A 25424-nucleotide genomic window follows, 5' to 3' on the forward strand; every position below is an offset into this window, starting at 1 on the left:
ACTCCAGGGAAAAGGCACTGTTAGCAGCATTTCAGGTGCTGCTAATGGTTCTATAGTGGACTGTGCACATGCAGAACACTCCTATTATTGCATACTATTTTTCATCACCGAAGAGTTTTTCTATTACTTCAGTTGTTTTAGATAAGGTCTGACTAAGTTATACAGACTGGACTCAAACCCCAAATCCTCCTGCATCAGCCTTCTAAGTGCTAGGATTATAGGTATGCACCACCACACCAAGCTATATTAAGTTCTGTTCATCTTGGCCTAGAGAGTGGGTCTTCTAGAAGGAATGACAGAACAGTCTCAGAGACTTGCTAGAGAGGACTGTAGCAGAAGCAGCCTTTTCAGGGTAAGTTGATTCTGCTAACAGTTGTGTAAAACTGACAAGATGATTTCAGGGCCTCGGGATTAGGGACTGCCGATGGCCCCACCACCCCAACCAAACCACAGGGCAGCGCTTGGGAAGTTTGTATCTCTGCAAACGCAGAACCCACATATGTCCCTGTAGCAGCTGGATAATGATATGTATCTTCAAGAGGGCCAGCTCCCCTTAGGGAGCTTCACTTACTCCACCTCAGTCACTGGCCCAGCCTTGTCACCCGCAATGTCCCTTCACTACCTATCCATGACCCACTGCACCAGGAGCTGTCCTTTGGTGTACCATATTCACATATGATGGCACAAAGACTGAGCCCACAAAGATACAAGCTACAATAGCCATTGCAATTGCCACCCCCACCACCACCATCATCTCATTACCCAAGCTTCCTACCCTACTTCCTTTCTTTTCCTTTCCTTTCTTTTCCTTTCCTTTCCTTTCTTTTCCTTTCCTTTCCTTTCCTTTCCTCTCCTCTCCTCGCCTCTCCTCCCCTCCCCTCCCCTCTCTTCCCCTCCCCTCCTCTCCTTTTCTTTTCTTTTCTTTTCTTTTCTCTTTACAGGGTTTTTCTGTGTGATAGCCTTGGCTGTCCTGGACTCGCTTTGTAGACCAGGCTGGTCTCACATTCACTGATATCTGCCTGCCTCTACCTACCCAAGTGCTGACATTAAAGGCATATGCCACCATGCTTGGCTCCTAATTCCTTTCGATGCTGCCAATGTCACCAACCACCGTGGGCCTCACTATCAGTCTGGATCTGGAAGTGGATGGCATGGAGATGGAGAATTGTGAGACTCTCCTGAACCTGGCTCAGTGGTTGGGAGGCCTCAGAAAAGCAGACCTAGAACAACTGCCATCATACTGCTTTAACCCTGATAGCCATCAGTCTGAGCAGACTCTGTGTGCTTTCAGTGACTTTGAGGTGTAGCAGCTGCTCTAAATCCTCCCCTGCAACCAGGAGTTCCATGCCAAATGTTTTGACAAGTAATTGAAGGTCAACCACACCTGTCCCATTTGCAGGGCCTATGCCTCTGAGGTGCCCAGGGAGGCTAAAGTGAGGCTCCGCAGCCACCCACAAGAACCCTGCCCAATGCTCTGGAAATAAGTAGGGGAAGGCAGGGAGTGGGCCCAGGGAAAACTGTAAAGGAGGGACCCAGGCCTGTTGCAGCATTTCCATCAGCAACTCTAGAGCTGGTGCCAGGGTCAGCCCTAGAGAAGTCCCTGCAATAAACCCCTGCTATTGCCAAGCTCCAAAGACTCCTTCCCCAGTCTGCCTGTGCACCTACCTGCCTGCCTGCCCACCAAGGAGCTGCCTGAATGTCCCCAACTCAGCTGGCCTATTACTTGTCCTTGGGTCCTTCTTCCTGCTGGCTCTGGGAGGCAGGAGTCCAATCCCCAAGTGTGGTGGGTGGTGTGATCCTCAGCCTCCACAATGGGCAAGGAGTACCCACCCTGGGTCAGTTGGTTGGTTGGACTGAAGTGAAGTGTTCCTTCCCTGCCTGGGTGGTACTGCCAGATGTGTGGGCAGACAGCAGCCCAAGGCCATTTCCTAAGTCCCAGTTCTGAGCCCTCCTGCGTGGAGTTCTTTGTTACTGTTTTGTTTTGTTTTGTTTTGTTTTGTTTTGTTTTGTTTTGTTTTGTTTGAAATAGGTTTTCTCTGTGTAGCCTTGGCTGTCCTGAACTCACTTTGAAGATCAGACTGGCCTCAAACTCACCATGATCCTTCCCACATCAATCATCAACTAAGACAGTTCCTCAGCATGGCCACAGACCAAATAGAATGAGGCAGTTCTTCAGTTGAGGCTTCCTACACTCAAGTAATTCCAGGTTGTATCAAGTTGACATTCAATACTAAACAGGATATCCAACATGCCCAGCTGAAGTGTGTGTGTGTGTGTGTGTGTGTACACGTGTGTGTTTGAGACAGGCTTTCTTTGTGTAGCCTTGGCTATCCTGGAACTCACTCTGTAGACTAGGCTAGCTTCCAAGTCAAGGAGTTCTATAGGCACTGTTTTTAAAAATATTTTATTTTTAAAGTCTCTACCTCTCCTTTAACCACCCCTCCCTAGAGAGGAGAGAAAGAAGGTTAAAGGGAAAGAGGAAATACACCTCCTTAGTCTTACTTAGTTTCGGCCCGTTATGGTGTCAGGTTCTTTGGGAAAATTCCAATCTCAGTTGTCAGGCTACCTAGCAGTCCAGCAACAGCAAACATCAGCAGTGGAAAGAACAATCAGCCTTCTTCCTCCTCCATCCATCTCTTTAAAGCCCTCATGCCTTCTCTCTCTGGGCTCTCATATTTATACTAACTGCAGCTGGCACAGACCACACCCTTCTCTGTGCTGCACCTGGCAATTATCAGCTGTGGACAGACTAAGGCAGTCCAATATCCTACACTTGGGAGTTTAAAAAAAAAAAAAAAAAAAAAAAAAAAAAACCAACCTGCTTACATAACGTAACAGTTTTTAAAGAAACCAAAACTTCCACTACAGAGATCTATTTGCTCTGCCTCCTGAGTACAGGGATCAAAGGTGTGCGCCACCACTGCCAACTTAAATTGTGTGTAGCCCAAGCTGTACTGGAACGCACAATGAAGCCCAAGCTTCAGTCAACAAGCTTCCTGCCTCAACATCTCAAATACTGGGATTATAGGCATGAACCACCATGCCTGGAAAAACCCATATCAGGTATCTGGGGAGATGCTTGGGGAGGGGGGTGATCCTGGGCCTTGAAGATGCTAGGGAAGCACTATACCACTGAGCTAGAGCCTCAATAACCAATCTGGTTTAAAGAGACCATCCAGGAGAGAAAGCATAACAGGATCCTGAGAGTTCTAATAATAAACTGTAGCCTTGGCCTGAGTCAAAGGAAGGGAAAACAGCATTAGAGCTACTGTGAAGCAGGGACCAGGGTGTGAGCTACCAAGTCCAGCTCAGACATGGGTTTCCCAATTAAATATTCTAATGGTCATCTCAGGATTTCTTCTTTTCCTGGGGTTTGCTGCCCCTAGGTTTCACCCTCTTCAGATTTCCCCAGAGCAGAGTTGCTGCTTTGGCTGGTATAGTCGACTTTTTGAAAAATTTAAAAAGACAGGAAAGTTGTAAAAATACCCTCTTTGTTCCTAAACACTGAATATGTGTTTTCTAAGGACTGTATTCTCTTTTGTACAATTCTTACATTTTTCTCTACCTTCCTCTCCCTCCAACCCCCATAAATGTGGGGAGGGGGATGTAAGAGAGTGCACACCTTTAATCCCAGCACTCAGAAGGCAGAGGCAAGCAGATCTCTGTGAGTTTTTGAGGCCAGCCTCAAAGTGAGTTCCAAGACAGCCAGTGTTAATACACAGATAAGCCCTGTCTCAAAAAAGCAAAACAAACAAACAAAACAACAACAACAAAAAACAAACAAACAAACAAAACAAACTGGCCCTACCCCTTGCAAGCCGCAGCACTTGGGAGAATGGGGTCTGCACCTCACCTGGTTACACGGTAGAGCTGGCCCTGGTAGAGGAGGCATGGGTGAGCCGGTGCCATGAATGTGAGCACAGGAGAGCTGGCCTTGAGATCCCGAGAGTGGCCCAACACCTCACCTGGGTAACACAGTAGAATTGGCCCTGATGGTGAAAGCACAGGTGAGCCAGCCCTAAGGGTGTGAGAGAGGGAGAGCTGGCCTCGCCTCCTGCTAATGGCAGCATTGGGTGGCCTAGCCAGAGCAGTGCTTAAGAGCTCACACACTGGTGGTGCAGATAAGGGAGAGCCAGCAGGCTGAGCAGATCAGCCTCCACTCAGGCCCAGTACCAGGGTTTTGAGTTGGCAGAACCCCAAACCTATATCATCTGAGAACTCTTGGGGTGGGTGAAAGAACCAGTCCTTCTGTTCCAAAGATGCAGGATCTCCATGACACAGGGCAACAACAGGATAACCAGGGGTCCCATTGAGGATGCAATATTGACGGTGTCACAGAAGTGCAGAGACCTGGAAGCAAAGCAATGACTCATTGCAATGAACATTCACTAGTGAAGATGTGTGGACAGATGGGTATATTGTGAGACACATTGTGACACACTACAGCTTCCCTAATGAGATGTTTTCTTTTTGTTTGTTCATTTGTTTGTTTTTCAAGACAGAGTTTCTCTGTGTAACAGCCCTGCCTGTCGTGGACTCACTTTGTAGACCAGGCTGGCCTCAAACTCACAGAGATCCACTTGCCTCTGCATCCCAAGAGCTGGGGTTAAAGTTGTGTGCCACCAGGACTGTTTGCTGAGGTGTTTTCTATACTTATTTTTGATTTGTTTATTTTGTTTGTGTGGTTTTTTTTTTTTGAAAGGGAGGTTTCAAGCGTGGAGGTTGAATACAAGGGGATGGGTAGATGAATGGGACTGGGGTGGTGGTGTGAAACTCAAAAAGAATCAATAAAAGGGTTTTTTTTTAATTGGGGGTATAATTCAGGATTGAGCATTCCTTTTGTTTTCTTTGTTTCTTTCTTTCTATCTTTCTTTCTTTCTTTTTTGGTTTTTCGACACAAGGTTTTCTCTGTGTAGCCCTGGCTGTCCTGGAACTCATTATGTATACCAGGCTGGCTTCTAATTCACAGAGATCAAGAAGGCTGAGAGCACAGGAAACATAACACTGCCCAGATTCTAACTGGCAACACTCAAATTCAGTTCTAGGCTTTTTGGACCATAAAACCTTTCTTTTTTTTAATTGTTTATATTTACCTTACTGTTTCTTTACCAGGTAATTGGATCCTTCCTTTATGGGATGAAGGAAGAACAGGAGGTCTGTTTCATTGCTCAGGTGTATATCACAGATGGGTCTCTGCTTTGACTGACAGGCTTGTTAGATCATGTATGCCTTTGCTCCCAGTACATGTTTGTTCCTATGGTGCATGTGAATTTACTCATGTGCACACCCAATTATGCATAGGTAAAAGTTGGTAAAAAAGTTCTTCCTTAAAAGTTCACTCTAGGATAGTTTACCTTACTGTGCATGCACCCCCAAAACAGTTCAGATTAGGCCTGTCTCTCAGTCTCAAATAAACCTCAAAACACACTGGAGTAGGAACTGACTGCAAAAGGGGTATTTCAGCAGATAGTTAGAGGAGGAGAAACGAATTCCACTGTTTGGTGTATGCTGTACCTGCAGCTTGATGAAGGTGGGCATCTTGGGTTGCTAAAGAAGAGGTGTGGGTATAGGCCAAGTGCAGCCCCAGGGTGGGAAGCTACCGACCACCCTGTGAATTTTGCCTACCGCACAAGGGCTTCAATTTTGGTCTTTGCTTGCTTTTAACTCAGGGTTTCACACTGTAGCCAAAGTGGGCTGGCACTAACTATATATTCCAGGCTGGCCTCAAACACATGACAATCCCCTCAGCTTCCTCAGTGTTGGGATTATGGGCAGGAGCCACCTCACCTGGCTTCAAGTTTTGAGCTGTTTTTACCATGCAGCGTTTTCCATAAAAACCTCCATTTCTCCTGAAACACCTTGCTTCAGCTTCCATTACTCACCTTTTTCTCCTGCCCCTTCATCTCCTTTGTGCCTGTAGTTTGCTCACCCTTATATCTGGGCAGGATTACCTTTCCTTTACCAACAAACTACCAGATTTGGGGTAGATTCCTATTAAATCTCTGCCAGCAAGTAAGAGGTTAGGCCAAGAGTCTGTGTAGAATCACAGGCTTTTCTCTCAGCGCTACCATCTAACATAGGACTTCTGTTTTTGCATCATTTGCAACATGCTAAGCAACATGCTTTAAAAAAAAGATATTTTTATCTTATGTGTGCATATGCCTGCTTGTCTGTATGTGCACCATGTGTGTACAGATGCCCACAGTGGACAGTAGAGGGGACAGCTGCGCCCTTGGATCCCGAGTTACAGGTGGTTCCGACCTGCTTAATGTAGATTTCGGAACTGAACTCAGGTCCTCTGAAAGAGCATCAAGTGTGTTTAAAGTCCTCTCTCCAGCCCCCAGGCAACATGTTTTATTAAAAAAAAAAAGACAAACAAACAAAAAAAAAAAACAACTGTTTTTCTGAAGCCCAGCAGTAGTGGCATTTTCCTTTAATCTCAACACCTGGTAGATCTCTGAGTTTGAGGACAGCAGCCTGGTCTACAAACCAAACTCCAGAATGGCCAGGGCTAAACAGAGAAACCCTGTCTCAAAAACAAAAACAAAACAAAACAAAAAACAAGCAACCAACACATACACACACACACACACACACACAAATATAATTATATTTGAGGCAACTTGCCATTTCCATCACAGTCATGGAACTGTAGCAAAGGATAATCTTGAACTTCTAATCTTCCTGCATTCACCTTCTCAGTGCTGGGATTATGGACACATAGTACCATGCCTGGTTTATGCAGTTCTGGGAATTAAACCTGAGACTTCGTGGATGCTAGGCAAGTACCCTACCAAATTAGCTATATCACCAGCTTTAAGTGTTACCTGTTTTATTCAGTATTTTTTGCATTTTATATTTACACCCACAGCATTCTGGATAGTTCCCCAAAGTCATCGGAGGTACATAGAATAGCTTGAAATGTTTAAGAGCAATTATTTTAAGACATGCCTAGAAAAAACAAATGTTGTACTCAAAATAACTTTAAGCCTCAGGGTGCTGGTGCTGAAGGCCCTTAATACTAGCACTTGGGAGGCAGAGGCAGGTGGATCTCCAAGTTGACACTAGCCTGGTTTACAAAGAGTGTCTAGGATAGCTATGGCTACGGAGAGAAACCCTGTCCTGAGAAATATAAACAAGCAAACAAATAAATGAATAAAGTTAAGCCTGTTGTAGGGATCCATGCCTTTAATTCCAGCTTTTGGAGAGGCAGAAGGAAGCAGATCTCCATGAGTTTGAGACCAGCCTTCTCACTGCAAAAAGCTATGTTCAAATATTTTTCCTACTCTTCTGTATATCCCTCATTAGAAGCCCTAGCCACTTATGTCTTTAAACTATTTTCAGAAGCTTCAATTGAGTCATTAATCTATCTAAACGACGTTGTCCTGGGGAAATCATCACTTTTATTATGTAAGTTTCCCAGAGAGGCAATAATCATACCAAGCTAAATACAAGGAAAACACAATGGCACCAATCATGAGAAGCCCTAGCAGCTGGCACTCTAGGAACAATTGCCCCAGATCTTTGCCTCTCTGAGGTACACTCATAGGGGCCATGCTAACTGGTGAGCCGTACTACATAAGTGCCAATGCTGGCTGCAGTTCCTCTGGCCTAGACACTGTCAACATTAGCAAGTTCCAGGACAGCCAGGACTACAGAGTGATACTCTGTCCCTATTCCCCTCCCCCCACCAAAAATGTTAAAATTCCAGTTTGCAGGAGCCTAGGGAGATTGCTTAGTGGATTAAACACTTGGATGCAAGCACAAGGGCCAAAGTTCAAATTCCAAGATTTATAAATCTGGGAATGCATGCTGTAATTCTATTGCTCCAATGGCAAGATAGGAAGTAAGGACAGGCGAATCCCTGCAAGCTCACAGGTCAACTATCTCAGTATAGGCAGCAGCAAAGAAGGTACAAGGTGAGGATTTACACCCAAGGTTGTCTTCTAACCTCCATATATGTTGTCTTAGAAAGCATGCACCCTTCCAGGACTCCTACTGGAGAGAGGGGAACACCAACCCCACACACACAAAAACTTCAACCCAAAATTTACCCTGCCTACAAGATGCACAGGGATAAAGATAAAGCAGAGATTGAGGAATGTCCAACCAATGCCTGGCCCACCCTGAGACCCACCCCATGGAAGACAGCTAACCCCTGATAATATTAATGACACTCTGCTATGTTTGCAGACATGAACCTAGCATAGCTTTCCTCTGAGAGGCTCCACCCAGCAAAGGATACAAAGAGATGCTGAGACCCACAGGCAAACATTGGGCAGAACTTAGGGAGTCTTGTAGAAGAGCGAAAGGAAGGATAGAAAGACCAGGAGGAGACAAAAACTTCACAGAAAGACCAACAGAGCCAACTAACCTAGGACCGGCGGGGGGGGGGGTGACTTACAGAGACTGAAGAAGCAACCAAGGACCATGCATGGATTGGACCTAGGCCCCCTACACAGATGTACCTGATGGGCAGGTTAGTCTTCATGAGGGTCACCTTGTAAGGCAAATGGGGTTGGAGGAATATCTCTGACAAGGACTCTGTTGCCTGCTTTTTGATCACTCCCCTGACAGTACTGCTTTGCCAAACCACTGTGGAAGAAGATATCCTCAGTCCTGATTCGACTTGATGTCCTTGTGTGGGTTGGGGTTCCCATTTTCTGAGGAGTAGGGGAGGGGGGATAAGGGGAAGAGGAAGGGAAGATGGGACCAGAAGGAGAGAAGGGAGGGGGCTATGAGTGAAATATAAAGTGAAGAATAAAATAATTAATTAAAAAAACAAAGAAAAATGAGAGCACACACCCACATGTGCCAGTTCATACACGTGCATGCCTGTACACTCACACATGCATGCAAACACTACTAATTCTCTCTCTCTCTCTCTCACACACACACACACACACACACACATACACACACATACACTCCAACTCTCTGATTAGTAATTTTCTAAATCATGTATTTTCTGTGTTTGCTCTCTAACCAAAAACAAATGAAACCAGGTTCCAAAGAATCATTGCTTCCAGGTGCAACTAAATCAATATTAAATATAGAACATAAGCCTATTGGGGCATAAACATCAGGAATATTTGAAAAAAAAATGCCTATGTAGTCAATTGTCTAGCCTACATCTGAAAGGCAAGTGAGTGTGGTCTCCATGACTACTAAAGCCATACACTACAAAAAGTGTTTTCATTAAGTCACTCTATTTTATTGCCCCTACCTAATTATTTAACAAACTGATAATGATCACATAAATAGAAACATGATCAAAGGCTGGAGCAAAACATCAAAACTTATTTTGGTAATGTTTAATATTTGAAACAATGTTTAAATGTTTTACTAATGTTACAATGCCAATTAGCAGAAAATGTAATTTTGGGAATTAGAAAGAAATTTCATGTGTTTATTCACCCTTGGCTGCATTCATTTAGATACTTTCATGCTGACTATAGATCCCTGTTGGTTTGTGGGGTTTGTTGTTGGTTTTTTTTTGTTTTTACTAATAATTTCTTTTCAGACATGCAGATATTTCTAAATTGAAATTGTACATGAAAAAGATCATTTTTAGCAAATGAAACAAAAGTTCATTTCCTGGCTAGTTTTAGACTATATTTACACAATGCCAAAACGAACAGCTAAAAAGTTAGAAGTTCAAATGATGCTTTCCTTTTTCACAAAAGCAACCAGCTGTTAAACACAGTTATAACTGGAGCTAAGAGACATCACACAGCAGAAAAAAAGGCTCTGAGAGTTCTTCAGTAACATAGTACCACCTTGTCAAGTGCATGGAAGTGAAGCAATATGATCCTGGATATGGAAATGCAAGCCTATCTGGAAGTGTTAGACAAGGACACAAAATCTGTTATTCCTTAGAAATCAAGAGGAAAGAAAATGACCAGCCATCGCCTCTGTTATATGTTAGTAAAACATATACAATGAAACAGTGTGTGTTGAGGTTGGGGGTAGGGAGGACAATGTCTCATGGTAGCCCAGGTTGGCCTTGAACAGGCTATGTAGCTGAAAATGACCATAAACTCTTGATTCCCCTTGCTTCAGATTCCCAAATGCCCAGCCAAAATGAAGCCTTTTAAATCCTTTGCACATTAAACACTGTGCCTGGATACCCAAGATACAGTCTCTTTGGCTTCATGGCAAAATCCAAAACCCACATAAAGTATTTTGGAAAAAGAACTGTACTACGCTTCTCCCTCTTCCAAATCCTAAAACTAATTTTAACACTTTTTTGAGATAGGGTCTTATGTTATAGTCAGGCTAGCTGACTCAGGAGGTAACCAGGCTAGCCTGACACTGATGACAATCCTCTTGTCTTAACCTCCTAAGTTCTGGGATAAAATTATAGGTAGGTGTGAGCCATCATGGCTGCCAGTACCCTTCTAAAATAGAGAAACAGACAAATTAACTTAAAAAATGGCATAAAATTTTTGGGTGGGGATTCTTATTACAACTTAAAACATACATAGCCCCAAACACACATGGGGGTGGTAACACAGTGTATTTTATATATGCATGAAATCATGTACAAGGATAGATATGCAATATTTTGGGGGACTGGGTTGAGGAGAAGAGAGAGACTTCATATTCTGATTCATGTAAATTTCTATATTTTAAATCTGTGTAACGACTACATATTAGGTTTGTTGTTGTTGTTTTATGTGTGTGTGAGAAAAAGGGAGTTGGTTCATGTACCCTAATTGTCCTCAAGCTCACTACATAGCTGAGGTTGGTCCTGAAATTTCTAATCGTTCTACTTCCTGAGGCCTGAGCTAATGGAGAAGTGCTAGCGATTATGAGCATGTGACAACATTCCCATCTTTAGTTTTGTAAAACACTGAGGTAAAACTCACAACAGGAAGTACTTTCTTTTAAAGTGTGTGTTGGCATAAAGTCCTTGTGGAATGTATACAATTTACCCTTGTTCATTCACATGCTGATTTCTCTGCCTCACTGTCTGGTTTCAATCTGGACGTTGCTTTGTGATGTTGATTCTAAGCATCACCTGTCTCAAGTTTGTGTGAGCATGCTACCATTTGTTCTCTGTTTTGCCAATAAAACAACCAGCCAATGCTGAGCAATGCTGAGAGTAGGGTGGGAAATCCTGGTCTGGAAGGGAGGAGAAAGAAGTAATCCGAAGAGAGATCTGAGAGGAGAGGACATGGAAACACCAGGAGAGATGAACCAGACCTAAGATATGACTTGAAAGCAAGTATAATATGGGAAATCTGAATGGCAGGAAGCTATGTGGGCTTGGAGGCTTAGGATGGAGTAATTATTGACTAGCATTGTGCTCTAGGTTAGTTAAATAAATTCTATTCTCTGAGTGATGATTTGGGTATAGAGCTGGTTTAGGAAAAAACACTGTTTAAGTAAAAGATAAATCAATAATAAATATTAATAATTGTTAACAAATGGTGTACCAAAGTGGGGCAGAATTTATAGCAAGTTAGCCAAATTTACAGTGATCTAGCAAGAACTTGCATAGAAAGTGAAACTACAGAGCAGTTTTTAGTTCTGTTGCTTGAAAACAAAGCAATTGCAGTTCTGAAAGTAGGAGCTCACAGATTCCTGATTAGACAGATCCCCTGCAGAGCAGCAAAATTATGGGTGCCTTCAAAACTAATAAAAATCAAATATGACAGAGGAAAACAACTTGAAGATCATGGACACACACAAGAAGAGAGAAATCAAGAAATCACAGAAGAGTTAACATAAAGTGCTGATTCCTTCACGTGTGAACAACTCGGAAACTGACCGAGACATAAAAAATATCTTCTACCAGAACTTCAACACTATGTGGCCAATAAATCCTTGGCTACAATATCCTCAAAATTATTAATATCATTCTTTTAATTGGCATAGATAAAATTGGTTTACAGTTTTGTTTCATCCTGCGTATCTCATACATTTATGACTTTAGGCCTGTGCAAAGCTTGTGAGAAAGTATATCTCTGCAGAACAAAAGAACTGGACACCAGAGACTCTGGACCAAACTTGACAGAATTTATCCTTCCAGCATGCTGAGATGCCCAAACATCTGTTCCAGCATCTTGCATGTTGCAGCATTCTGCTTGTTCCTTCCTCAACTGCCACAATAGCTCGTTCTCATCAAAGCCAGCTCCCAGAAGTGCTTTGAGGAAAGCTCCTAATCTCAATTGGTCCAGCAATTCAGACTGTTCCAAAGAGGACTTCTATTAAGCCTAAAGTTTCTCAACATTCAAAGACTGGACCACAAAGGTTAATGCTTGCTTAATTAACAATTTTTCCAATTTCCTGTGAGCCCCTAACAGGATTTCTGGGTGTCCAAAAATATCAGCTAGCAAAAAATCATGAGAAGGACGTCCCATTTCATTTAACAGTGGTGGGTTGTTTTCTGGAGCTATGATTGTTTATTGTCATTGGGAGATGATTATAAGTTGATAATTTTCTTATTCAGAGAGAAAATAATGTTAAGATATTAGGTAATGCAAGTTAATTGTTAGTTAGCCAACTCATAGTCATGTCAGACACTAGTCTAATTTATCACAGGAGTATACATACTAGGTTTAAAAGATAGATATGATTCTATAGACAGGTGGATTATATAAAGATAGTTAAGTCTTCAAAAAACTTCAGAGACCTACAGAATATGGCATTAAAATGTTTTTATTATTTTAAAGATTCGTTGACAATGAGACAGGCCATCTCCTGGCAGCACCCAGCCTACCTCAAAGAAGATGATGAACATCAAAAAACCTCTATATGGAGATGGCTTCAGATGTGGCAAACAAGACATCTGAGCAAAAAGAAAATGCCCTCATTTCATGACAGACAGAATTCACCTAAAATGGGCAAGTCAACTGCCGAAATCTGCTAACACAGGACAAGCATGTCCTAAATAGGTCCTGCTTCATAAATATGTCTTGCAAATATACTGAGCCAGAAGGCTGAAGATAATGCCCCCATGTTATACAGAGTTTGGGGTGATTGCTCAGGCAGCAAACTGTCTTTGTCAATTTTTTATTGCTTGGAAGCTGCTAACATGCACTTCCTATTTACTCCAATAACTAATTTTATTCCTTCTCAAGTCTCTGGTGGGGTTGAAGACCAAACAGTTATAGTTCCACAATTAAACTTAAGTTGTTTAGGATTTTAGAAATTGTTTTCATATTGGTAATACCAATAAGAATAAAAGTTAATTTAGGTATAGAACTCTAAACTTGTCAAGACAGGATAGATAATAAAATACGTAAGTTGCCAAATACATATGGACTGGACATTGAACATGTAAATCCTAATAGTTTCTATAACTGTATTATTGAAAGAAAAAGAGCCTTTTATTGGACATAAATGGGGAAATGTTTGTATAACGTTCTTGTGAAATGTTTACAATTTACCCTTATTCATTCACATTAATAAATATTAATAATATTAATAATCACCAACAAGTATGTTAATTAATTCACAACTAAAGGCTCAGAGATCATTTCAGAAGTGCGAGGGAGACAATTCTTAGAGCCAAAAGATCAGGGAGTTTGCTGTGAGACTGTTTCTTCTAGGAATGACAAGCCACACACACAAAGTCTCAACAGTATAACTGCCCAAACATATACAGAACAAGAATAAAAATAGACATACTAACATGGAAGAAGGGAAAGCCCATGAGGCTTCAACGCTACACAAAGAACCATAGGGAAATGTAGAATCTGAGGGCAGGAGAAAGTCTTCCAAGGGAAAACCATACCAATCAGTTATCCTATACCAAATGGTAAACTCTGAAAACATACATTATACAGACTGAATAGGTATATTAGGAGTGTGTATATATATATATATATATATATATATGTGTGTGTGTGTGTGTGTGTGTGTGTGTATGTATGTATATATATGTATGTATGTATACATATATATACATGTATATATATATGTATATGTATGTGTATGTATACATACATATACACACATATATATATATACCTAATTTTATATAAAAACAATTAATAAAAAAAAGAGGTCATGAATTTGAAAGGAAGCAAGGTTACATAGGAAGGAAAGCAAAGAGGAAAATGTTGCAATTATTATAATCTCAAAAAAAAGAAAACTAATTTTAAAACACAAAGTGTACAATTTTAACTCCAGTATATTTGTATGATCATAAAACACCAACCATTATCTTATTTCAGACGCTCTTCATTCCCAAAAGATAACCTTACACCTACTAACAGTCCTTCAATGCTCCATCTCTGTAGCCCCTGATAATCAATAATCTGCCCCCTCTTTTTTACCTTTGACTCTCTGGGAATTTCATGCATGTTGAGTCATACCATTCATGACCTATTGTGTCTGGTTTCTTTCCAAGGTTCATCACCACTACAGCATATATTGAGATTTTGCTCCATTTTAAAGCTAGCGATTACTTTTTGTTTTAAATGATGTGTCTGTGTGTATGCATGCTTGTATTTGTGGATGAATGCAGAGGCAAGACAAGGCCATCAGATTCCCTTGGACTGTAATTACAGGCAGTTGTGAGCCACATAATGTGGGTTCTGGGAACTGACCCAAGTCTGTCTGTAAGCCATCTCTCCAGACCTAAATTACTTTTAAAAAAGTATGTGTCTGTGTGTGGGTATGTGCATGTGTGGATAAAAGTGCCTGAGGAGTCCCGAAGAGGAGTGAAATTCCCTGGAGCTGGACTTATAGGTGGTTGTAAGCTACCCAACATGGGTGCTAGGAACTAAACTTAGGCCTTCTGCAAGGGCAGCAACCATTATCTCTTAAGCCATCTCTCTAGACCCCTACAGACTACTTTTGTAAAAGATTTATTTATATTTTTAATTATATGCATAGGTGTACATCTATATGTGAGTATGTGTGCATGAGTACAGATGACCAATGGGTCCAGAGCCCCTAGAACTAGAATTAGAGGCAGACTTCACCTGCTCAGTGTACAAACTCAACTGCTGAGCCATCTCTTCAGCCCCTAAATTATTTTTATAAGTAAAAAAAGAAAAAAAAATCCTTAAATGGTTCTGATTTCTAAAATGTGCAGTAACACTTCACCCTTCTGTATAAATCACTTTATAGAAACCAAAAGAGAACATCTTGAAACCCAGAATACATGTTATAACAGTATTATTTTTGGCTTCAATCATGCTCTTTTAAAAAAGATATATTTATTTATGTTTGTATATGAGTGCTCTATCGGAATGTGCACCTTCATACCAGAAGAAGGCATCAGATCCCAGTGTAGATAGCTGTGAGCCACCATGTGGTTTCCAGGAATTGAACTCAGGACCTCTTAAAGAGCAGACAGTACTCTTAAGTGCTGAGCTATGTCTCCAGCTCCAACAATAACATTCTTAATATCTAGTAAGTGGTCTTATTTCCAAGATTAGCCCCCACACTCCAAACTTCTTTTTCTCTCTTTCTTTTTTTTCGTAGTTTATTTATTTTTATTTTATGGGCATTGGTGTCCAGCACTTACGTCAGGTGGCTCATACATGTAACAGCAGTTCCAGGAGCTCTGATAACATCTTCTGGACTCCTTGGGAACTACAATATTCTCTTGCTCTCTGTCTGTCCCCCCCCCCCACACACACACACTTCATTGTTGTTTGTTTGTTTGTTTGTTTGTTTTTTAAAGAAGGACTTAGTAGGTAAACTTGGCATGGCTGTGCACACCTGTAATAGCAGTACCTAGGAGGTGAAGGCAGAATCAGGAGACCACAGTCATACTTGACTATATCGCCTGTGCTATATGGCACCTTATCTATAAATAAATAGAGTAGGAGTAGGGCTTTGGTATATTTGGTAATTTTGCTAAGAAACAGTAGGGCTTTGGTATGAATTTTAGCAATTGCTATGTACTGAAAGTGGAAAAAATAAGTGCCGGGGGTTCAGCCCAGGGTAAGGACATGGCCTGAAGAACGGTAGATGCAAGAATTTGTAATTAGCTAAATAATACTATATAACTCATTTCCATATATTTATAGTCATTTAGTTGACACTGAATCATAAATGTTAAATACATATATATACACATATGTGCCAGATAGCGGTAGGTAGTATGTGTAGGAAAGCACACTACTGTATGTTCTAGCCATCTCTCCATAAGAATGCAGGGTTAGAAAATATGTATGGCTAAGTACGTAAATCAAACTTTTGATTTCTGACCTGGGTAGGATCAAGCTCAACACAAGAGCAAAGTTCCAGCAGCAAAGCAGTCTGTGGAAGAGGTGGTAACCTAAGTCTATGAAGTGCATAGCTGAATGACCTGTTACCTGTCAGATAGTCTGTACTAGGCATTTTGATGTATTCATTTTTAGAGTTACATACTGATCTGGTGTCACTAGACTTGGTTTAAAGTGTGGGGATCTGAACCATGTATTAGAAGGCCCAAGATACAAGACAACTCTACTGCTAGGATTATGCTGGTCAATACATATAATTGAAGCTGTCTGTCTAGCCCTCCTCCCATATTTGTCTGCTGTCAAGCTACTAAACATAGCATGTATTTGTATTTCACCTTGAAGTAAAGCAGGGGTGAAAAGAGCGCAGAGCTATTGCTGTTATCAAATAAACCCTTTAACAAAAAAAAAAAAAAAAAAAAAGACACAGATCTGAAATTCAGAACTCATTTATTGAACAAATAGTATATGCAAGAAAGAAATGTTCTTTTAATGGTTTATATACCATTAAAAGAAAACTAATACTACAAACTACAATTTTGAAAATAAAGTCAATGACAGGAACAAAATATACATACCATGAGGAAGGTTTGATTTTTGACCCATGGCGCACTCCTTATCTTTACAATTAACTTAAATGTGTGCTAAAACAAAACTGTGCCTTTGTCTAACTTCGGTGCTTTTTCAAAAAGCAACAACACTCTACAACACTTATGCTTTGAGATATTTGAGAGTCATATATTTGTTCAAGTATGTAGATTCGATCCAAAAGCAAATCTCCAGGTCATGTTACTCTGTTAGTATCTTGAGTAGTGTGCACTAAGCAAGTACCACTTCGAATTCGAAAACTTGAAATGAAATTTATGTCAGGTGAAGGTTTTTTAAACAATGAGATGAAAGTAAAACTCCCCCTCCCTTCAGGAACAAAGAGCTCTTATTAAAGTATAGAAACTCAAGTCTACCCTTCTACTCTACAGAACATTTCTTACTAACATTTCTAGTAAGGCAAGAAATTCTCCAGAATGATCTTCAATATACACTGGCAAAGATTACATGGTTTAATATTATAATGATAAAAAGGAACAAACAAATAAAGAAAAAGATGAATCAAAATTTCAGGCTAAAATACTCAGTAGACAGTAATGGCAGTATTTTTGAAAATGATGCACATGCCATATTTACCAATCACAACACAATGATGAAAACAGGTAGTTAATCACTTATCTAACCAACCAAAAGGTAAAGTGCTTTACTGGTTGCTAGTGGCAGAGAAAGGGCTGAAGAAACCCATATAAAGTCACATATTTACAATATACCAAATCCATCAATTGACAACTATAGTATTGAAGTCCTTTATATAATTATTGACTGGCCATAATTATTCCTAGCACCTACAATTTTTCTTAAAAAAATAGTTGTTATAGTAGTTGTCCAAAAATTAAGAAGCTCTAGTTATCCGTGTGTAAGTTCTATAGCACGCAATGTAAAAATTACCTAGACATAGTGATTCAAAGATTTTTACAAGTAATGTTTTTCAAGCTATTATAAGGAAATAAGGTACAGATCCTTTGAAAAAAGTCACATCACTTAGTAACCAAACAGATCTGTCCTTGCACTTCAAGTCATGGTGAACCTTGAAAATGAAATCACATACACATCCTGGCATATTAAGAGCAAAAGGAGAAGACGTACAAGGCACTCCACTACTAAGGCTAGATTCCTTCTAAAATAACAATTAAAATGATTAAACTAAATCAAACATTGACTCCCTCGATTTAAGGAAATGTGTAAATACATACCTTAACAAACATGCTCTTAAGGAACTAGTAGCTTAAAAACCCAGTCAATAAGCACAGTGTAAATTTCCACCTGTTACATTTAAAACTGTTGTTCTACCAGCTGCAGAATAGATCAATGTTCAGTCAAAAGTTAGTATGTTAATTCTTGCAAATATGATTAATTGTGGTTGGTTAAGTAATAATTCAAAAGTCAGTATCTCTATCTTTCATACTGAGGTGCTATGGTAATATTAGGCAGACCACAACTGAATTTTTTGGTTTTACCATAAAGAAGTATATAAATGTGCTTCAGCAGGTAAGAGGAAGTGTGTCACTAGCAAGAGATGCCAGTGGAAATCCTTTCTAAAAATCTGGTGATTAAGAATACACTTTTCAGTTCTAGAAGAAAGCAGGGCACAAAAGCCTATTCAATAGGTAAGCAAAGTGATGACTGAAAGCATTAAATGTTTTTTAAAATAGTGGTCACAAAATCAAAAACACTGTTTTACACAAAGATGGTTTCTTTAAAAAAAAAAAAAAAGAAAGAAAAAACCAACTCGGCTAGCACTAAGACCTTCTTAAATATATTGGGCCAATATGTGAAGCATTCCTCACCACAGGGCACTTGAGAGAAACTGGTTACAGACATGGTGTCCAACGTCCTTAGCACTTTGGTAACCTCTTTAATCTCAAAGAGGTTTAATCTGATGTTGCCAAAGGTTATTTTGATCTTGATAGGATTCCATTATTTTGCCAGAAATTCTTTGTACAAAAGAATTTTGGCAGATGCACTGGAGCGCAGAGCTTGTCATCACCAGTTGCCTAGAGTCCAGGCTGGCCAGTGAGAACAACTCCGAAAAGGACCACAGGATGGCTTCAGCACACTTCTTGGAAGAAATGTTCAAGATGTGCTGTTGAAGCCAAGATTAAATGGTTCTCTTCATTTGTAATTTCCATTGCTTGAGTATGAAAAAAAAAAAGCCCACAAATTACCAGGTGTTGCCACCAGGGGCGTGATTGCATGGTGAAGTGCAACTTGCTTCCGGTTTCCTTTGAGCATGGACCTACTACATAAACTTAAACACTCTAAACAGTAGAACTTTGTTCAGTCCAGCAATACAGTTTACCTCATTCAAGGTCTGCTTTAACTGCTGACAGTATATGCAAGGTTAATAGTGTTTCAATTTCAATTGCTTCCCAGAAACTGCACACTACAGCTACGTACTATCAATATGTCAAATTCAGCCGTCTGGTGAAGGCTCAGAAAACAAACAGGGTGTTTTTAGGCAGTTCAATGAAGGATCTAAGAGTCGGGCAGTAAAAAGTTACAAACCCTTTTTATTTGAGAAAAGAGTGGGAAGAAAAAGCATAAGGGTTATAGATGTTCTTATTCTCAGTTCTCTAACTCTCTGTCCCACGAACCTGTTTAAAAGATGATAAAAATATAAAATATGAAGCATAAGGTGATATAATCAACATAACATTATTGAGGAACAAGGATCTCTTATTGATTCCACATTGTAACTATATTTACTGATGAAGTAGATAGCTTATTTTTATGGCTCTAAAACTGACAAGCTAAAGAAAAGAAATACAACTGTGCGAGGCTATACAATCCTCAGCATTCTGGCACCACAGTCGTAACTCAATACAATAGGATTAAAATTCCTGCTGAATATTGTCATTCTGTTTCAGCGTGCATGGTATTCTGACAACAGAGCTCATTAAATCAACTTCCATACCTAGTTTCCATGAAGCTGCTGCTGGGTTAGTTGCTGATCAGTCACTACTCTTCCCCAGCTTTCACTCTCTCTTTCCTCATCTTCTTCGTCTCATTCATCATTTCCACTATGGGTTTTACAATATACTCTACAATGACGAAAGACAAGCATCTCAAAATCTTTCTTTCTAATGTTGATGAGAATATAATTACATCATCGTTAGCAGAGGAGGTTGGTTCCCTTACAGGATTTGGGTTTCTTCATTCAGACTTAGTACCATGAGGTGGAGCATCTGGTAAAGGCACCTGATAATAAGCCCACATGGTGGAAGGAGACAATAGACGCCCAAAAGTTGTCCTCAGGTCTCTACTTGTATGCTGTGTCACACATGTGCTCCTGCCCAGCAAATAAAATAAACGTAACAAATTTCTTTAAAAATCAATTTTTATAGACAAGTATTATACACAAGTTCAAGGCCAGTCTAGACTCCAGAGTAAGACTGTATCTTAAAACAATACAAAACAAAATCTAAAAATCAACTTTCAGATAAACAAATAAGCTAATCTAATGTCACAAATTTATTTCCTGTACATAATTTACAATTACACTTTGAGAAATACAGTTTTAAAAATATTTACTTTGTATTTTTCTTTGTTATATGCACATCCAGAGAACTGCCCTGATCCTCTCAAAGTGCAAAAAGTGTTCTTAACTACTGAGCCATCTCTGTGGCCAAAGAATGTATTAAATGTTCTTGCCACTAACCCTGATAGTCTGTGTTTAATCCCTGGGACTCACATGGTAGAAGAAGAACACAAATGAACAAATAAATGAGCACATGCACAGAGAGAGAGAGATCTGTTCTATACACATTGTTACTTTCTGCTTGTATTTCATGATACAGCTTTCCTCAATCTCTTTCGATGCCTTTGCACCATGAGCTTCTTTGCCTTCCCTAGAATCTCTTCACGAATCATCTGCTTTCCCTGCATTGCATTTGGTTGTGTCTCTTTTCCTCTATACTGGTCTTTCCAATTTCCCTTTATCACATAACATTGACCTTTTTAAGAGGGGATTGAAACAGCTTATCAACTGCACCATACTGTGGATTTGTCTACATCCATTTTATTTTTCTCTCTTACTCCATTTCATATAAAATGGGCAATCAAAGTAGAATTTGGTCAGCTTCAGGTCCAACTTTACTCTAACAGTTAGCATACTCTGCAACTGATCCTTTCTACTTCTGAAGGCTTTCCAATTTCCAATTTCCCCTATCAGTGATGCTATACTTAAATCATATTAAGGTAGCAGCAACCAAGGCAAAGTTCTTCCTTGTATATGTATGTGCCTCCTTAAATACAAGCAAGTGGTTGTCAGAGTCAATTATTTTTTACATTGTGCTGTTCCAAAAATTTTTTATTTGGGCAGATACACTATATATTTGAAATTCCTGACGTTTTTAAGATAAAATGAAGTAGGTGGAATTCATGCAGTTTTAAAGATAAAGTAACGTAGGTGGGTTTTGATAATTAGTTGTGGAAGGAGGAATGCAAGTTCAAGGCCTGACTAGAAAACCTAGTGAGACCCTGGCTCAAAAAAAAAAAAAAAAAAAAAAAAAAGAAAGAAAGAAATAGGGTGTAGTGACCTATGCCTTTAATCCCAGCACTCAGAGAGACAGAGGCAGGTGGATCTCTGTGAGTTCCAGGCCAGCCTGTTCTACAAAGCAAGTCCAGGACAGCCAAGGCTACACAGAGAAGTCTTGTCTCAGAAAACAAAACAACAACAAAAAATGTGTGCAGTGTTTCCTGTCTTTTGCTGGGCAGTGGTGGCACACTCCTGTAATCCCAGCACTTGGGAAGCAGAGGTATGCAGATCTCTGTGAGTTCAAGGCCAGCCTGGTCTACAAAGTGAGTACAGCACAACAAGGGTTACATAGAAAAACCCTGTCTCAGCTGTTTCTGGCATGAACTCAATGCTCTTTGATCTGCTCTTTGATCACCTCCCCCGAGAGGGGTGCAGTCTTACAAGGCCAAAGAAAAAGACAATGCAGCCATTCCTGATGAGAACTGATAAACCAGGATCAGAAGGAAGGGGAGGAGGACATCCCCTATCAGTGGACTGGGGGAGTGGCATGGAAGGAGAAGAGGGAGGAAGGGTGGGATTGGGAGGGGACTAGGGAAGGGGCTAGAGCTTGGACACAAAGTGAATAAACTATAATTAATAAAACAATAGATAAATTTAAAAAATGAAAAATCCTGTCTCAAAACAAAACAAAAAAACAAAAACAAACAACAACAACAAAAAAAAAACACACACACACAAAGGACTATTAAGAATGGGGATTAGGGGGACAGAAAAAAGAAATATATTACATGCATGCTGTAATAAAACCCCTTTATACAGTTAGTATATAGAAACCAAGAAAGAAAGATAAGGAAGGAAAGGAAGGGAGGAAGGAAGGAAGGAAGGAAGGAAGGAAGGAAGGAAGGAAGGAAGGAAGGAAGGGGAAGGAAGGGGAGAAAAAGACAAAAGTCAGATAAATCAAACCTTGTTTTATGTAATTTTTACACTAGACAAAGATGGAACCGTACCCTTTTGTGGTCAGTAGTGGATAAAAATATGCATTTATTTTTTTACAAGGTTTACAACCACCATTTGAAAAGAATAGAAGGCAAGGTGGGGCTTGGGTACAATAATAACTGAATACAGGCTATGTGTTTTGTTTTGTTTTGTTTTGTTTTTGAGACAAGGTCTTATGTAGCCAATGAGAACAGGCAGTCCTAGAGGCAGACCTATAACTCACATGGAGCCTAGTTAAGACTCAAATTTATGGTACAAATGACAGCAATGAACTATGTCTCCTGCCATCCTTAATTAAGGACCTTTTTCATTCTGTTTCACTGAGACAGTCTTATACAGCCAAGGCTGGCCTCAAATTCACTGTAGCTAAGGCTGACCTTCAACTCCTGGTCCCCCAGCCTCTGTATCCTAAGTCCTGGGATTTCAAGCATGCCCACATTTTCAATCTAGTTTTGTTCATTATTTTCCTTATATTGTAAAATACTTAACAGCTTTATGAAGAATCTGTACTCTTCAAATACTGCACATCAGGACTGCATCATGTATCTTAATCATTTTTACACCATGAGTTCAGATATCAAGAGTGAGCACTCTAGGCAGTGCCATCACCTGCTACGATGCCTCTTCTCCCAAACATAGCCCTAGTCTAACTTACACCTTTGAACCAACCTAAAGTTTACAGGAAAGGTGGACCGAGAAGAGGAAACACAAGTAATGAGAATCAGGACAGTAAACAGACAGGTATAAAATTAAGGATATTTGCAAGGCAGCTTACAAAGGTCTTCCAAGTAGGAAGGGAAAGGGGAAAGTAAAGTAAAGGGAAAGGAAAGTAAATTGTCCTAATTGTTAACTGTTCTAAATAAGAATCATTCTCTAATTTCCCTCACCAGGTCTCAGCCCCTTCTCCCAACTCCACTCCCACCCCTGGCATGTATCACCATGTCCAGCTTCCCTCCCCTTTTCAGCTGTAAAGCCAGAGCTCCAAAATGGCTACTTAAGAAGGAAAGCTACATTTAAGTGGTACAGATGCCACTTCATTCAGAAACAAAAATTAGAAAATCCTTTTCATGTGCACCTGTTTGGCTATTCCTCTCTGTAATCTACATGCACAAAGACACTCATTTGAATTCAACAGCCTATCTGCAACCAGCATTTCAGGGAATTAAGAAGTACATTTCACTGTGAAAAGTACAAAGAAAGATTTAAATTATCACGGCCAAATATCTTTTAGAGGTGGCCACTGAAACATGACTTTCTATCCTTTCTTTTTTTGAGACAGCAAGCTCTCATGTAGTGTCATATGACTTTGAACTTGCTATGTAGCAGAGGATGATCTTGAACTGCTAAATTCTACATTCCAAGTCCTATACACCTGTTTTTACACTATGACAGGGAGTTAACTTGGAGCTTCATGCATGCTAGGAAGTCTCTCCACCAACTAAGCTAAACCAACCCTTGAAATATGATTTTTCTGACAGCTAAAATGTTAATCTAAAAGTCTAAAACAGAAACCAATGAAAAAGTGACTAACCAATACAACAGAAAACCACACAACCATTAAAACAGAAATATTATTAAATGTTCTACATACAACAAATGGAAAACAGATTGTAACCAAACTGCCTCCCACATCTGACATCTTTCCTCTGTGAGCCTTTTATTGAGGAACAACTCTCAATATTGTTTAAGTGGGGATTTTTTCCCTGTTATATAAGTTAAACCAAATCATTATAGACAGAAATTATGCTGATTACTACTCAGATAAAATTTTTAACATTTTTGGATTTGCTTAACATTATATTGGTTTTTATATTAATTTGGTGACTAGGTATCTTTTAATGGTAAGTCCTTCTATTGAGGAATGTAACATAATTTACTTGAGTGCTTAGCAAAATACAATTGTGATTAATTGATTGATTGACTTATACATTATTCTGCCTGCATGTACACCTGCAGGCCAGAAGAGGGCACCAGATCTCACTGTAGATGGTTATGAGCCACCATGTGGTTGCTGGGAATTGAACTCAAGACCTTTGGAAGAAGAACCAGTGCTCTTAACCTCTGAGCCGGTCTTTCCATCTTTTGTTTTTAAAGTTAGATGACATGGGGGAGGGAGAGAAGAGAAAGAAACATTTTTCTTTTACATTTTCTTTGTTTGATTGCTTGCTTGTTAGTTTTGGTTTTCCCGGCAGGGTTTCTCTGTGTATCTTTGGCTGATTTGGACAGCCATACTGGCCTGGAGCTCAGGGAGATATGCTTGCTTCAGCCTCCCAATTTCTGGGATGAAAGGCATATTTCACCAAATCCCTCCTTTACATTTTCTTTGTCTTTTTTTTTTTTTTTTTTTTTTTTTTTGAGGAAAGTAGGTTTCAAGATAAGGTTCCTCTGTGTAGCTCCGGCTGTCCTGGAACTCACTCTGTAGATCAGGTTGGCCTTGAACTCACAGAGATCTTCCTGTCTCTCCTGGGATTAAAGGCACAACTACCGCCCAGCTGGTCCTTTACCTTTTCATACCAATTATTACTGGAACGACCTCTTAAAAGGCATCTCATATTGTGCAATGTTAGTGCATTTTCATTAATTTTCCAGATTTTAGACTTGATTCCTTTCTATTTCCTTGTTAGACAATTACAGTAACAAGAAGTAACCATTGTATCTATTATATATTTGCTTTTCTTTCTGTGGTTCTGGGAATGAACCTTGGGGCCTCCTAAATGTTCTAGTTCCTCTTTCTTTTCCAGTTGTAAAAGCTAACCCTCCAGAGCATGTCAAAGGTAATGCTGGTTGTTGGCACCTCTGTCTTGCTCCTAATCAGAATGTGTGCTCAGTCTAACTGTTCCATTAGGGATAAGCATGAGCATCACATGAAGTTTGACCCTCACTGCAGAACTACTGACCTGAAACATCTGTGGTAGGACACAGGCATGGACCATCCAAAAGAGCCCAGTCTAAGTCTGGTGATTCTAGGACCAGCCCTGGACTGGGACCATTGTTCTTTCACTGCAACACCAAATACACTATTTGTTGTTATCCCCTTGACACCCTATTATGGTTCCTAACTTAGCAGAGTGCCCTTGATACAATGCTCTAAGATTAAGAAATTGACATTCAAAGTTATAAAGTGTCCTTTTATCATTTATTTAGAAAGTGGTGAC

The 25424-nt window shown here is 40.0% G+C and overlaps 2 pseudogenes; one reads left to right on the plus strand and one right to left on the minus strand.

Moving 5' to 3' along the window:
- The first annotated feature begins 424 nt into the window (after positions 1 to 424).
- LOC110542607 (RING finger protein 44-like) lies at positions 425 to 18886 on the plus strand (annotated as a pseudogene).
- Positions 16755 to 25424, minus strand: part of LOC132649890 (PHD finger protein 6-like) — a 55399-nt pseudogene continuing 46729 nt past the window's right edge.

Source organism: Meriones unguiculatus, chromosome X (genome assembly GCF_030254825.1).
Source record: "Meriones unguiculatus strain TT.TT164.6M chromosome X, Bangor_MerUng_6.1, whole genome shotgun sequence".
Lineage (NCBI taxonomy): Eukaryota > Metazoa > Chordata > Mammalia > Rodentia > Muridae > Meriones > Meriones unguiculatus.